This window comes from Sciurus vulgaris (genome assembly GCF_902686455.1).
Source record: "Sciurus vulgaris genome assembly, contig: HiC_scaffold_570_arrow_ctg1, whole genome shotgun sequence".
Classification (NCBI taxonomy): Eukaryota; Metazoa; Chordata; class Mammalia; order Rodentia; family Sciuridae; genus Sciurus; species Sciurus vulgaris.
The window spans coordinates 5,299,601-5,314,467 of NW_027632454.1; positions in this window are offsets into that span (position 1 = coordinate 5,299,601).

Here is a 14,867-nt window from a genome sequence, read left to right on the forward strand (position 1 = left end):
ACTCACTGAACCCTTCCTACACATTACAAAGCATCTTTAATCTGCACTACTGTATGCTCTCCCAACTCACCATCTGTAGCACATTCACACATGTTAAATTGTCCTATGACACACATCATGGAACCCTCCTACACACCTCATAGAGCCCTCTTTACAACAAGCTTCAGAGGCCACATGCTACCAACCTCAGAGGGCACTCGCTAGACACCTGAGTGTACCCTCATGCACATCAAAAGTAGCCCTCCCTACCCACATCAAGAGCTGTCCCTAACACCTCAGAGAACTATCACTACACACCTCAGTAAGGCATGTCTATATACCTCACTGGGTACAAATATACTCCTTTCCAAGCACTCCCTACTAACAATTTTTCTTGGCAAGCTCTTTAACACAACAGAGAGCCTGTCTTACTCTCCTTAGAAAACTTTCAATACACACCCTCAAAGAGTCCGTTCAACTCATCATTGAGTCATTTTTTATACACAGAAAATACTGACCATGACCCTTAACATAACCCTAATCCTAACCATAACCATACACACAAAGCCCTCCCTACATACCACAGAGGGCTGTTCCTGATTCTGACACTGAGCAGGAAATGGATCCTGACACAAAACTGTAAGCCACACCCTAACTCTAAGACAAAAATTTATATTTCTTTCCCTTTTATGTCAGTAGGTCCTTCCAACTTATCTCACAATGCTCTCAATACTCACCTCAAAAGGTTGTCTGTAAACAACTTACTGAGGTTTTTCTACCCAGCAAAGGACACCATCCCTATGCACATCTGTGAATCTTTTTGACTCAATTCAGGGGACCATCCCACACACACCAAGGGGCCCTCCTATAATCATGAATGGACACTCCCTACATACCTCAGAGAGACCCTCCTTTGCAATGAAGAAAACCAAGAGAAAGTTTTCTCCACACCAAATCACACCCTCCCTACACATGTAAGTAATCTCTCCCTGTTTGAATTAAGATACTTCATACACACTTAAAAGTGCCATACATACACACCTTAAGGATGCTTACTCAACACATTTTTGAACAGCACCTAAACAATAAAGAAATTCTTTTTATACATTCCAAAGGGTACTTCTTAGAGATTCCAGAGAAATGTTAATTCAAACTTCAGAATGTGTTCGCTAAACACCTAGCAAACCCTACCTACACATATCAGATAGACCTCACTACACATCAAAAAGTTCTCCCTAATTACTTCTGAGTACTGTACCTACACAACTCAAAGACCACTTGGGATAATCCTTGGATTGGCATTCCTAAACATCATTGATATCCCTTGTAGTATCCTCAAAGAACACTCCCATCACACCTCAGTGTATTCTCCCTATTAATATCAGATGAATCTTACTATTAACTTCTAAGGGTCCTTGTACACAAACCAGATAGCACTCCTACACAGACAAAATCCATTTGCACTCACAGAGAATTCTGCTGCAAACCTGATACCTACCAATGCATATCAGAGCACCTGAACTACAAACCTCAGGGGTACCTCTGTCCATACTTCAGAGCACCCTACCTACATACATTACAGGCACCTCACTATAAAACTGAGAAAGTCCTCCCTGCTCACAACATGGGCCTTTACACCTCAGAGGGCCTTCCATACACATTTCAGAAATAATTCCCACAAACCACATTGAGCAATTCCTACACATCTCAGATAACTGTCACTAAACACCACACACCAACTTTCTGCACACCTCACTAGAGCCCTACTTTCAAAATTCAGTGGGCCTGTAACCCACTTCAACCCACTTAATGTCTCTTTCCAAATCTCAGTTAATCCATCCAATTCATTTCAGAGATCTTCTTATTCACATTAGGAAGACATTCCTACACAACTTGGGAGTTCTTAATACTCACCTAAGAGTACCATCCCTATATCCCCCAATCAAGAGTCCTCCGTACAAATCTCAGAGAGACTTCTATACAAACCTTGGAGTGCCCTTTAAACAAAACTGAAAAAAAATCTACCTATACATCTACTACATAACTCTTACTACCCAGCAATATACCCTCCCTATTCACCTCCAGACATCATAAGTACAAACCTCAGATATCCCTTTAAGTGCCCTCCTAAAATGCCTCTGATTTCATCCACCATCCTCAAAAAAACACTCCCATCACACCTCAGTGTGTTCTCCCTACTCATATTAGATATATCTCACTGTTACATTGAGAGGACACTCCCTATACAACTGAGATAGCCTTTCTAATCAGTCACAAAGCTTTTGTACACCTCTCATATATCCCTCTGCACAACATAATAGGGACCTATCTATACATGTATGAAAACCCACATTTCAAAGTTCTGTCCCTATGTATTACAATGACCTCTACTTTTAAAACTCAAAGAAAATACACTACAAATCTCACAGATCCCTCCATACTTGTATCAGAGAGTCCTACCTACACACTATAGATCACCCATTCAATAACTCATAGGTCCCTCATTTCTATGACATTTTTGTCCTTCATACTTATCTCACAGAGCTCTCACTACTCACTTTAAATGACCTTCTGAACACAACTGAGTCTTTTCTACTCATCTGAGTATGCATTCCCTATGCACCTGGGTGAACCATCAAAATGCTTCTTAAAGTGCCTTCCCATACACATCACAGAGACCTCTGACACACATAACAGAACCCTGATACACTCCTCATATAGCACTCTTCACTCATCTCACAAAATACAAGTCTGAAAGTCATTCATACAATTAGAGTATGCTCCTTACACAGTAAAGAGTCTCCCCTACTCAACTCAAGAGCATTCCCTACATGTCACACAGTCATCCCTACATACCTCAGTGTGTACAAACTATACTGCTTTAGAAGCCCTCTCTACTAACTATACATCTTCACAAGCCCACTCTAAGCATGAGAGGGCCTATTTATACACTTTTGAGAGCCCTCAAAACATACCATAGAGAAGCATTTTAATTCACAACAAAGGATTTCCTATACACCACAAATGCTAACCCTGATCCCGAACATAACACATACCCTAGTCCCAACCATGACCTTCAACTCATAGTGCCCTACTTGTCCTCTCCTTTCAATTCAATGAGCTTTCACTACTCACATCAAACAGCTCTCTAGAAACAACTCACTGATCTTTTTCTATCATTTATGGAGTTCCATACCTATGTTACTCTGTGAACCCTCTCAAATCACCTCAGGGGTCCTTCCCAGAAATGTAAAGAGCACTCAAACATTGTAAAATCATCCTAAATACCTCATCAAGTTCACATTGCACAGATCAGAGGATGCTTGTGACAAATATCAAGGACCTCACCCTGTAAACATCAGAGTGCATTGTTGACACATAAACAAGCCTTCACTACTCATATTGAGATCCGTATCTACACATTTCAGAGAGAAAACCCTACACAGATAAGTGCATACACACCATACTCCTTTCCAAGTCCTACATACAAACCTCAGCAAGCCCTAACCAAACATCTCAGATCAACCTCACTGCTCACCAAAGAGCCCTCCCTACTTACTTACAAAGGCTATAGCTGGACACCTGAGAGTCCTCATGATTCTTTTTTGGCCAGCCTCCCTAAACACCACAGAGATTTCCTGTACTATCCTCAAAGAAATCTCCCACCACAACTTGGTGTTCTCCTTATTCATATCATATGCACCTCTGTGAGCCTTTCCTAGTAACTGAGGTCCCTCCCACATACATAAAGGAGCCCTCCTACACCCTTCAGAAGGCCATTTATACATGCCTTAGAGAGACCTCACTACACAATGAAAAGAAGTCACTTTTCCACCTCAGAGAACTTTTCATACTCACCACAAACACACTTCCCTACACATCTAAGTAATCCCTCCCTAATTAAATCAAGAGACCCTCCTACACACTTGAAAGTGCTGTGCTGTACATACTCACTTTAGGGACACTTCCTCCACACTTCTTTGAGAAACACCCAAACAATTCAGAAAGTCCTCCTTATCCTCCAAACCAATTGATAAATTAATCCCCTGATGGGATTAACTGAGTGGTAACTGAAGGGAGGAAGGGTGTTACTGGAGGAGTTGTTTCATTGGAGTCATGTGTTTGGGGTATACATTGTGCATCTGGTGAGTGAGTGCCTTCATTCATATTAGCGATGTCCCTGCACCATATACTCCTGCCATGATATTTAACCTCATCTCAATGCCAAAACAATGGGTCAGCTTTGTATGGACTGAGATCTCTGAAACTGTGTGTGTTCTCCTAGAATTTTTTCATATTTGAGCTGACTCTATTCTGATCCTGTTGTGTAATATTTCATACTGTCATGTTTCAAAGCCTCTGTCTTCTTCTGAGCTCCAGGATATTTTTGTAAATTCAGATTTGTCCTCGTCTTGTTTTGTGTTCCTGGAGTTTCTTTCCTAATGTCTTCTTCTTCTATACTTACTCAGAGTCCAATTATTCAAAAATTAACTCATAAATACACTGAAAAAAAGAGATTCCTATTGAAAAGACCTAAGGATGGAGAATATACAATGGTGAAAATGAGAGCAAATCTTCCACCTTGAAGAATGAGAAGCCCACATGAACCTTTGGTTTTAGTCTTCCCCATGGCTGGTAGAACCTACAACTTATGTCCCTAACTGCATAGATCCTATGCATATTTTATAAAAATTTGTGACAGGCTTCATTTTAATTTCTCAGTTGTGAAATATGTTATTTTGTGCAATAACATCTGAAGCTACTTTGCTTCATAACTGGAAATCTATAATTATAAATTGTTATACATCAGTTTTCTGCAATGTGTGCATACCTGTTTATTGTACGTTGTATCCACATATATGCTTTTGTCTACATATTATGTATATGGCCAAAATTTGCATATATATAAAAATAAGCATTAATAAGTTTAAAATAAAATGGATTCAAATGCCTTTCAGTTCCCATGACTAATATTGGCTAAATAGATAAACGTAAGTATGTCTTTAAATTTACTTAAGTATTCATTTCTCTAAGTGGTCAACAAATCAATATAGTGTTGATTTCTCTAAAATGCTTAAAGTGTAATATCTATTTCTTATACGATGTGTCTTCAGCAAAAAATAATGGCTTAGAATGTTAGGTAGCTTGATCTAAAATCTTGGATGTCATGGATACCATAAGTTAAAATTAGATGAATTAGATTTAAAAGAAATAGAATAAGAATTTATAAAAATATATGTTAAGGAGTAAAGTCAATACCAATGATCTACCATGATGAGTCAATATTCATGAATCTACCCTATCAAGTTAATACAACAAATCTATATTGACAAATTGATATTGACAAATCGATATAATCAATATCAATGCATCTACACTGAAGTGTTGATTTTGATGAATCTACAATGAAGAGTTGATGTCAAATAATCTAGCCAGAATAATTAAAGTTGATGAATCTATACAATGGTTTGATATGGATGAATCGACTAAAATGAGTCAATATTGATGAATCTACATCAACAGGTAGATACTGACAAATAGAAGAGTAGATATCAACAAATATTACCCAAGGGATTGATATAAATGAATCTATATTGATGAATCTGTATCAATAAATCAATATTGAGGAATCTACCCCTACAAGTTGATATCTACAAATCTCCACCAATGAGTCAGTATTGATAAATCAACCAAATCTTTATCATCAAATCTACATAGGTTGATATTGATGATTCTACCCTGATGAGTTGATATCAATGAATCTACACCAAGTATTGATATCGATGAATATATCAAACCATTGATATGATGAATCTATTCTGATGGGTTAATATTGACAAATTTACCCTGACAGGTTGATATAACTTAATCTACACTGATGAGAAGGGTAGATATTGATGAATATACCCTGAAGAGTAGATATCAAAAACCTACATGAATAGATCAATAACAATGAATCTACATTGAAAAATCCATATTGAGAAGTCAATATTGACAAATCTACCACTATAAGTTGATATCTACAAACTGCCACCAAAAAGGCAATATCAAGAAATATACCCAAACATATCAATATCAACCAATGTACAAGGACTAGTCAATATTGATGAATCTACATCATCAAATTGACTTCAACAAATCAATATTGGTGGATCTACCCAGTTTAGTTGATATCAGAGAGTCTACCATGACTGGTTGATAATGACAAATCTACTGTAATAGGTTGATATCATCAAAACTATACAGAATTTGCCTATCAAGAACCTATCATGCTGAGTCAATATTGATGAATGTACCTTATTGAGTCAATATTGACAAATCTACATTGATGAATCAATATTAACCCATCAATATCAACAAATCTTCCCACTGAGTTGATATCAACATATATACCCCAGAGTCCATATCAATGAATCTACATCAATGTGCCAATATCAACAAATAAACCCCATATAGTCAATATTGATGAATCTTCCTCAATGTGTTGATATCAACAAATCTACACCAGTGTGTAGATATATTAATGAATCTAACCCAATGTGTCATAATCCATGAATCTACACTGAGAGTCCAATTTTGACAAATTTGCACACATGAGTAGATATTGTCAAACCTTCCCCATTAAGTCAATATTGATGTATCTATTTGAAGAATTGATATCAGCAAGCCAATATTGAACAATATACACCAACAAGCCTATATCAACAAAACTACACCAATGAGTTGATATTGACGAATGTATGCCTGTGGATCAATATCAACAAATCTACGCTGAAGAGTCCACATAGATGTTTCTTCACCAATGTGTCAATGTTGATGAATCTAAACCTTTGAGTCAATATTGATGAATCTGCACTGACATGTAGATATTCATGAATCTGCAGCTTTAAGGTGACATTGATAAATTTACACCTTCATGTCAATATCAATGAATCTACACCAATGGGTCAATATTAAGATATCTACACTAATATGTTGATATTGTCAAACTTACCCAATTGAAACAACTTTGATAAATCTACCCCAATGGGTAGATATGGAAGAATATACCCCAATGATACAATATTGATGAATTTACACCAAAAAGTCAATATCAACAAATCTACCCTTAGGACAATAACAATGAATCTATCCAGAAGAATTGATATTGATGAGTATACCCTGATGGTTCAGTAAAAATGAAGCTATATCTATGAATCAATACTGATGAATCAATACTGACAATTCAATATCTGATGAATCAGCATAGAGAGTTTAATATTAACAAATCTACACTGATAAGTGGATATAGATGAATCATCATCTACAGGTCAATGTCAATGAATTTACCCCATCAAGTTGATATTGATGAAATCTCACCCAATGGATTGATATGGATGGATGTACACTGAAGAGTCAATATCAATGAATCTGTTCCAAATGGTCAATATCAAAGAATCTACACCAATGAATCAATATCAATCAATGAACACCTATAATTGAATATCAGTGAATATATCCCATCAAGTTGATATTGAATGTTGTAACACAATGGATTGGTGTCCTCCATATTTTAAGGAATTCTTTGAGGAGTATTGGTATAAGTTCTTCTTTGAAGTTCTTGTAGAACTCAGCTGAGTATCTGTCTGATTCCAGGATTTTCTTGGTTTCCAAGTTTTTTGATGGCTTCTTCTATTTTATTGCTTGAAATTGATCTTTTTAAATTGTGTATGTCCTCTTGATTCAATATGGGAGGATCATGTGTCTTTATAAATTTTTCAGTGTCTGAAATTTTCTGTTCTGTTGAAGTACAGATTTTCAAAGTAGTTTCTAACTATGTTATATATTACAATGGTGTTTGTGGTAATATTTCCTTTTTTTTTTTCTTTTCAGTGCTGGGGATTGAAACCAGGGTCTTGTGCTTGCAAGGCAAGCACTCTACAAATTAAGCTATATCCCTAGCCTGATAGTTCCTTTTCATCATGAATTTTTTAATTTAAATTTTCTAATTCCTTCTCTTTAATACTGTGGCTAAGTGTTTATCTATTTTATTTACTTTTTCAAAGAACAAACTTTTTGTTTCATTAATTTTTTGAATTGACCCTTCAATTTCAATTTCATTGATTTCAGCTCTTATTTTAATTATTTCCTGTCTTCTACTACTTTGGTGTTGTTCTGCTATTCCTTTCCTAGGGCTTGAGATGTAGTGTTAGGTCATTTAGTTTTTGACTTTTTATTCTTTACTTTAATGCACTTCATGCAATGAATTTTCCTCTTAGTACTGCTTTCATAGTGTCCCAGAGATTTTGATGTGTTGTATTGTCATTCTCATTTACTCCTAATTTTTTTATCTCCTTGCTTACATTTTCTGTTATCCATGCTACATTAAGTAGCATATTATTTACTCTCCAGATGTTGAAGTAGTTTCTGTTTTTAATTTTATTTGCTCACTCATGGATAAAATATATGTGCTTTAGGTTGTTATTTATTGTGTTATTGAGTTGTATGGGTTCTTTGTTCAGTTTTTGTTTGTAATATCTAGCCAGTGATGAGAGCAGTGTGTTGAAGTCACCCAGAATTATTGTGTTGTGGTCTATTTGGTTCCTGTAATTGGGAAGAATTTCTTTGTTATACATAGATGTGCTGTTATTTGGAACACAAATATTTAGAATTTTTATGTCTTCCTGAATGATGGTTCCCTTCAGCAGTAAGAAATGTTCTTCATTAACCCTTCTGACCAACTTTGACTTGAAGTCCACTTTACCTGAGTAATTCCCACTTTTTCCTGAGTCTATATGCATGGTATGTTTTTTCCCATCCATTCACCTTTAGTATGTGGATGCCTTTTCCTATGTGATGAGCCTCTTGAAGACAGCATATTGTTGGGTCTTTCTTTTTAACCCAATCTGCCAGTCTACACTTGTTGATTGATAAGCTTAGGCCAGTAATATTCAGGATTATTGCTGAGATATGATTTGGATTTCTGGTAATTTTGACTTATTTTTTATTTTTAATGTGTTTGGCTTTCCTTTTTTTTTGGCTTTACGATTAAGGTACTTCCTCCCGTTGCTGACTTAAATTGTTGTTTTCATTTTCTACTCATGGTATATTTTGCCGAGAATGTTCTGTAGCACATGTTTTCTATTTGCAAATTATTTTAACATTTGTTTATCATGAAAGGATTTTATTGTATTCTCAAATCTGAAAGTTAGTTTTGCTGTGTATAAGATTCTATTTTGGCAACCATGTTCTTTAAGAGCTTGAAAAAAAGCTGTTCCAGGCCCTTCTAGCATTTAGGGTATGGGGTGAAAAATCTGATGATATCTGTATTGTTTTCTCCCTATATGTAATCTGATGCTTTTCTCTTGCAACCTTTAGAATTCTATTTTTATTTAAATGTTAAGCATTTTCATTATAATATGACTTGGTGTGGATCTGTTGCAATTTTGTAGATTTGGTATTCTGTAAGCCTTCTTTTTTTTTTTTTTTTGCAGTGCTGGTGATTGAACCCAGGGCCTTGTGCTTGCAAGACAAGCACTCTACCAACTGAGCTATCTCCCCAGCCCTCTGTAAGTTGTATTTGATTTTCAATTTCATTCTTTAGGTTAGGGTAATTTTTGGAAATTATTTCATTGAAAAGGTTATTCATTCCTTTGGGTTGTATCTCTGTGACTTCCTCAATCCCAACAATGTTTAAATTTGGTGTATTCATGGTATCCCTTATTCTTCGATATTCCATTCATGATTTCTTACCATATTCTCTGTTTGGTCAACTTTACTTTCAAAAAATTAAATATTTTGTCTTCATTTTGTAAAGTTCTGTCTTCCAAGTGCTCAAGTCTGTTGGTGATGTTTCCACTGAGTTTATTTGGCTTATTGCCAGCATAGTTATATTATTTTGGGTAAGTTTGGCAAACAGAGCTGTAACCAAGTTTTCTGGAGTACATTCTAAACCCATCTGGGCTCAGATTTGTTGAGTACATGTTAATTGTTTTTTTTGTTTGTTTGTTTGTTTGTTTGTTTGTTTTTATATTTCTCCAAGTCACCAGATGGTTAGAAGACAGAGGGTCTCTTGGAACTCTTGTTCTTATCAGAGGTTCCTCCTTTGATCAGGATCCTCTTCTTCCAGGGTCAAATGCAATTTGGGAATCAGATTGTGAAGCCTCTAATGCAAACTCATGATAATTGTTGAGTCTCACACATCTGGCAGAAATTCAAATAGTAATTGTAGAAATAAGAACTGCATTATATCCCTTCCCCCAAATAATCAAAAATGCAGGGTCCCACCATATCAGGTCTTGTGGAACTTGGTATTTACATAAATATTTGGTAGTGGTTCCTTAGGGGCAAGTGCATGTCCAAGGCAGAAGACCAGTGATATGTATTATCTTCAAAATGTACTTCAAAAGCATTTATTGTGAAGAATGTAATACTGAGAGCATTATTAATATGAGCAAGGCTGGGTCCCTCTTTTTTCCCCAAATGTGTCATTTTTATTCAATTCACAAGTTACACGCAAAAATGCATACAAATGCACAGAATCTTTTTTCTTTTTTACATACATAGACTCAGAATATTATAGTATATTGTAACTTGATTTTCCCTTTGAATTATATATCACTTTTCTGTATTAGCTATTCTTACAGCATATAATTTTAATGATTCCACAGTAAACCATTATGTAGTGGTATTATAGTGATAATTTGGCCAGTCACTTATTGGTCTATTTGGGTTTACAATTTATTATTATGTAAATATGCTGCACTAAAAATTCTGGTAGGTAACTCATGTGTAATTATAAATCTTTTATTTTGAATATTCACAATATTTTATTAATAGCTACTGTAAATGGTAAGATAACACAATTAGATTACCAAGTACAAAATCAACATAGAAAAATCAGTAGTTTACATATATTCAAACAATATTTAGGAAGATTTAACAGAAGAAAAAGTTTTCATGTATAACAGTAATAAAATGTATACTAATATGTTTGTCAATAAAAATGTGAGACCTATTAAAATTAAAATACCACTGAAACAAAAAAAGTAGACTTTCTACAAATAGAAGGGCCATATTATTTTGTAAATTAAATGGTAAATTTACAAAATCTCAAGGTAAACTTCACAGTTTTAAGCTATATCACCTGATGCTAAATTTAGTGAAAAAAATACACATAGAAATGGGACCATACTAAATTCTATTAAAGCATTTTTTTAAAAGCTTAAATAATCTAAAAATATCAAACTGGTCTCTTAACAAAACAGAATGCACTCAAGTAAGTACACTCAGATACACATAGAAATTGAATGTATAGAGAGGACATCATTTCAAATCATTGGGGAAAAAGAAGTATTTAATAATGTTATAGGGATAAATAAAGTAATTTTTTTCACTTTTGTTTATCACGGAAGGATTTTATTTTGTCTTCAAATCTGAAAGTTAGTTTTGCTGAGTATAAGATTCTTGGTTGGCAACCATGCTCTTTAAGAGCTTGAAATCTGTTGTTTCCAGCCCTTCTAGATTTTAGTGTCTGGGATGGGAAATCTTTAAGAGCTTGAAATCTGTTGTTTCCAGCCCTTCTAGACTTTAGGGTCTGGGCTGAGAAATCTGCTGAAAAATGTTCATTTCCCCCTACATGTAATTTGATGCTTTTCTCTCAAATCCTTAAAATTCTATCTTTAATTTGGATGTTAGGAATTTTCATTGTAATGTTCCATGTTGTGGATCTGTTGTAATTTTGTAAGCCTCTTGTAGTTGATTTTTGATTTCATTCTTCAGGTTTGGAAAATTTTTAGTTATTATTTTATTGAATAGGTTATTCTTTCCTTTGATTTGTATCTCTGTGCCTTCCTCAAACTCAAAAATTCTTAAATTTGGTCCTTTAAAGATATTCCATTATCATTGAACAACATTGTATATTACATTCACAATTTCTCACCATCTTTTCTGTTTGGTCAACATTATTTTCAATATTAACTATTTTGCCTGAGGTTCTGTCTTCCAAGTGATCTTGTCTGTTGGTGATAATTTCCACTGAGGTTTTTATTTGGATATTGCTTTCTTCATTTCAAGAATTTATGTTTGGTTTGTTTTGAGAATCTCTATCTCTTTGTTGAAATGATCTTTTACCTTCTGCAGTTGCACTTTCAACTGCTTATTGGTGTGATCATTCATTGTCCACATTTGCTGCCTTATCTCATCCTTTGCTTCACAAATTATTCTAACTAAATATATTATGAACACTTTCTCTGACATTTCTTCTACTATACTGTCATTGGATTCTATTAATATGGAATCTTGGTTTGTTTGGAATATTTTCTTCCCTTGTTTTTTCATGTTGGTCATGTATCTTTTTCTCTAGCAGTGCAGATCTAGGTTATAGCAGTTTCTCCCCTATAGACTTATAATGATCCTGAAGGCTTTTAAAACCTCTTTTTTAAGGGGGAGATCAATATTAGCAGCACCCAGTATAGATAATATGTAGTGCTGTACCAAATACTCCCTATGAAGACATTAACAGTGTTGTCATAATAAACAAGGAAGATGAGTTTGATTATTATCTACAACTTGCCAAATAGATTTGCAATGAGACCTACAATTTCTAATGGTAGACAAAGAGGATGGGGTGGGGTGTAGTATATAACTGTTAATGGATTAAAATAGAGTATATAGAAGTACTAGATCATAGGAAGAGTGAAAGTGGAATCAAAAGAAATTGGTTGTTAGCATGAGAATAGTAAGAAAGAGACTATGAGGAAACAGGTATACTAAAGGAAATAGAGTGAGAAAAATTAAAAAATAAAAACTTAAAAATTTTCAAAAGGAGAAAAAAAATCTGTACTATAATAATCATATACTATTCACACCTCTCAGTCTTCAGTAGCCTGATGAAAGAGAGGTACCTGACAATGAGCTTCCAGTTTCCAGAAGGTGTTTCAGGGTGGTATTGATCCCCCCTTAAGATGATGGCTTTTACTTTCAGAATAATACAAGGTGACTGTACTGGCTTCAAAATATGTTGGCAATTGGAGAGCTGCAATGCAGGGCACAGGTGCCGAGTTTGGGTGGGGCTCACTCAGTCAGGTCAGTTATCCTGGAGGCATGGTGTGCTCAGTCTGGCTGGGGGCTCTGTATGTCCTGTTTTTTCTCCAAAAATGGTGGCAAACACATGTAACCAAACCTGTGGGTACTGTGACAGTGGACTTCTGGGCAACAGTGGTCAGCAGGCAATCCACTGGCAGTCTGCAGGCAGCCATAGGCTAACAATGGATGATTATCAGGTGGACATCAGGCTGTGGGTGATGGGTTGGTGAAAGGTAGTCAAGAGGTAGGCAAACAGGCACCTGGTGGGTGATAGGCAGCAGTCAGTGGGTGATCTACACTCAGAAGCAGGCAATATGCTGGCAGATGGCAGGTGATAACAGTGGATGAATGGGGTAAACAGAAGGAGATCAATGAGCAGCAGAGACTGCTTCACAGAGAAACAGATTTTCCTCTTCTTGAATCCTGAGTTATGGAGCAACGAGGAACACAACCTCCCTCTAATCTATCATTGTGGATATTTCTCACATCAATATTGATGAATCTACACCATCAAGTCAATTTCAACAAACCTAACCAGTCAAGTTGATATTGACAAATCTACCCCAATGGGTGGATAATAACAAATCTACCCCAAAGAGTCAATTTTGACAAATTTAAATCAAAGAATCAATATGGACAAATCAATATTAAACAATCTTCCCCAACATGGCAATAGATGAATCTACACTGATAAATGGATATTGACAAATATTCCAAATGTGTGGATATTGACAGATGTACCCCAACCAGTCAATATTGATGAATCTACCCCTACAGGTCAACATCATTTAATCTACACCTTTCAGTCAGTATCAATGAACCGACACTGATGGGTCAATATCGATGAATCTACACCTTTAAATTGATATTGATGAGTCTACACCATTGAGTTGATATCTACGAATCTGCCCCTGTGGGTCAATACTGATGAATCTTCACTGATGAGTCAATGTTGATGAATCTTTATTAAAGAATCAATACTGGCATATCAAAATTGATATACCTAGAATGACAAATTCATATTGATGAATTTACCCAATCAAGTTGATATTGCCAAATCTAACTAATAGGTTATTATGGATGAATCTTCACTGATGAGTCAATATCAACAAATGTACCCAAGAGTTGATTTTGACAAATCTACCATTACTGGTCCATATTAATGAGTTAACACCTATGGGCCAATGTCAATGAATCTATACCATCAAGTTGATATTGATTAATCTACCCCAATGGGTCCATATCAACAAATCAACACTGATGGGTCAATAACAATGAATTGACACCAATTGCTTGATATTGATATATCTATACCAACTATACCATGTAAATATTGATGAATCCATACCAGCAAATTGATACTGATGACCCTACTCTAGTTGATATCAACCAATCTAATATGAAGAATTAATATTGAAAAACTGATATCAAAAAATCAAACCTGATGTGTTGATACTGACAAATCTACACAGATGAACTGATATCAATGAATATCCAGGCCGGTTGATATTAACTAATGTACCTACATCAGTCAGTATCAATGAATCTACATTGTCAGTTTTCAACATGTTGATATTGATAAATCTACACCAGTGGGTCAATATAAATGACATTACTTGGATGGGTCCATATAAATGAGTCTACCTGCACCAGTTGATAATCTATGAATCTAAATCGATGATTTGATTTCAACCAATCAATACTGATACATCTACAATGACAAGTTGATATTTATAAATCTATGTAGGTGAGTCAACATCAATGATTCTACACAGTTTAGTCAATAGCAGAGAATTCAAAATGACTGCTTGATAAAATCTATG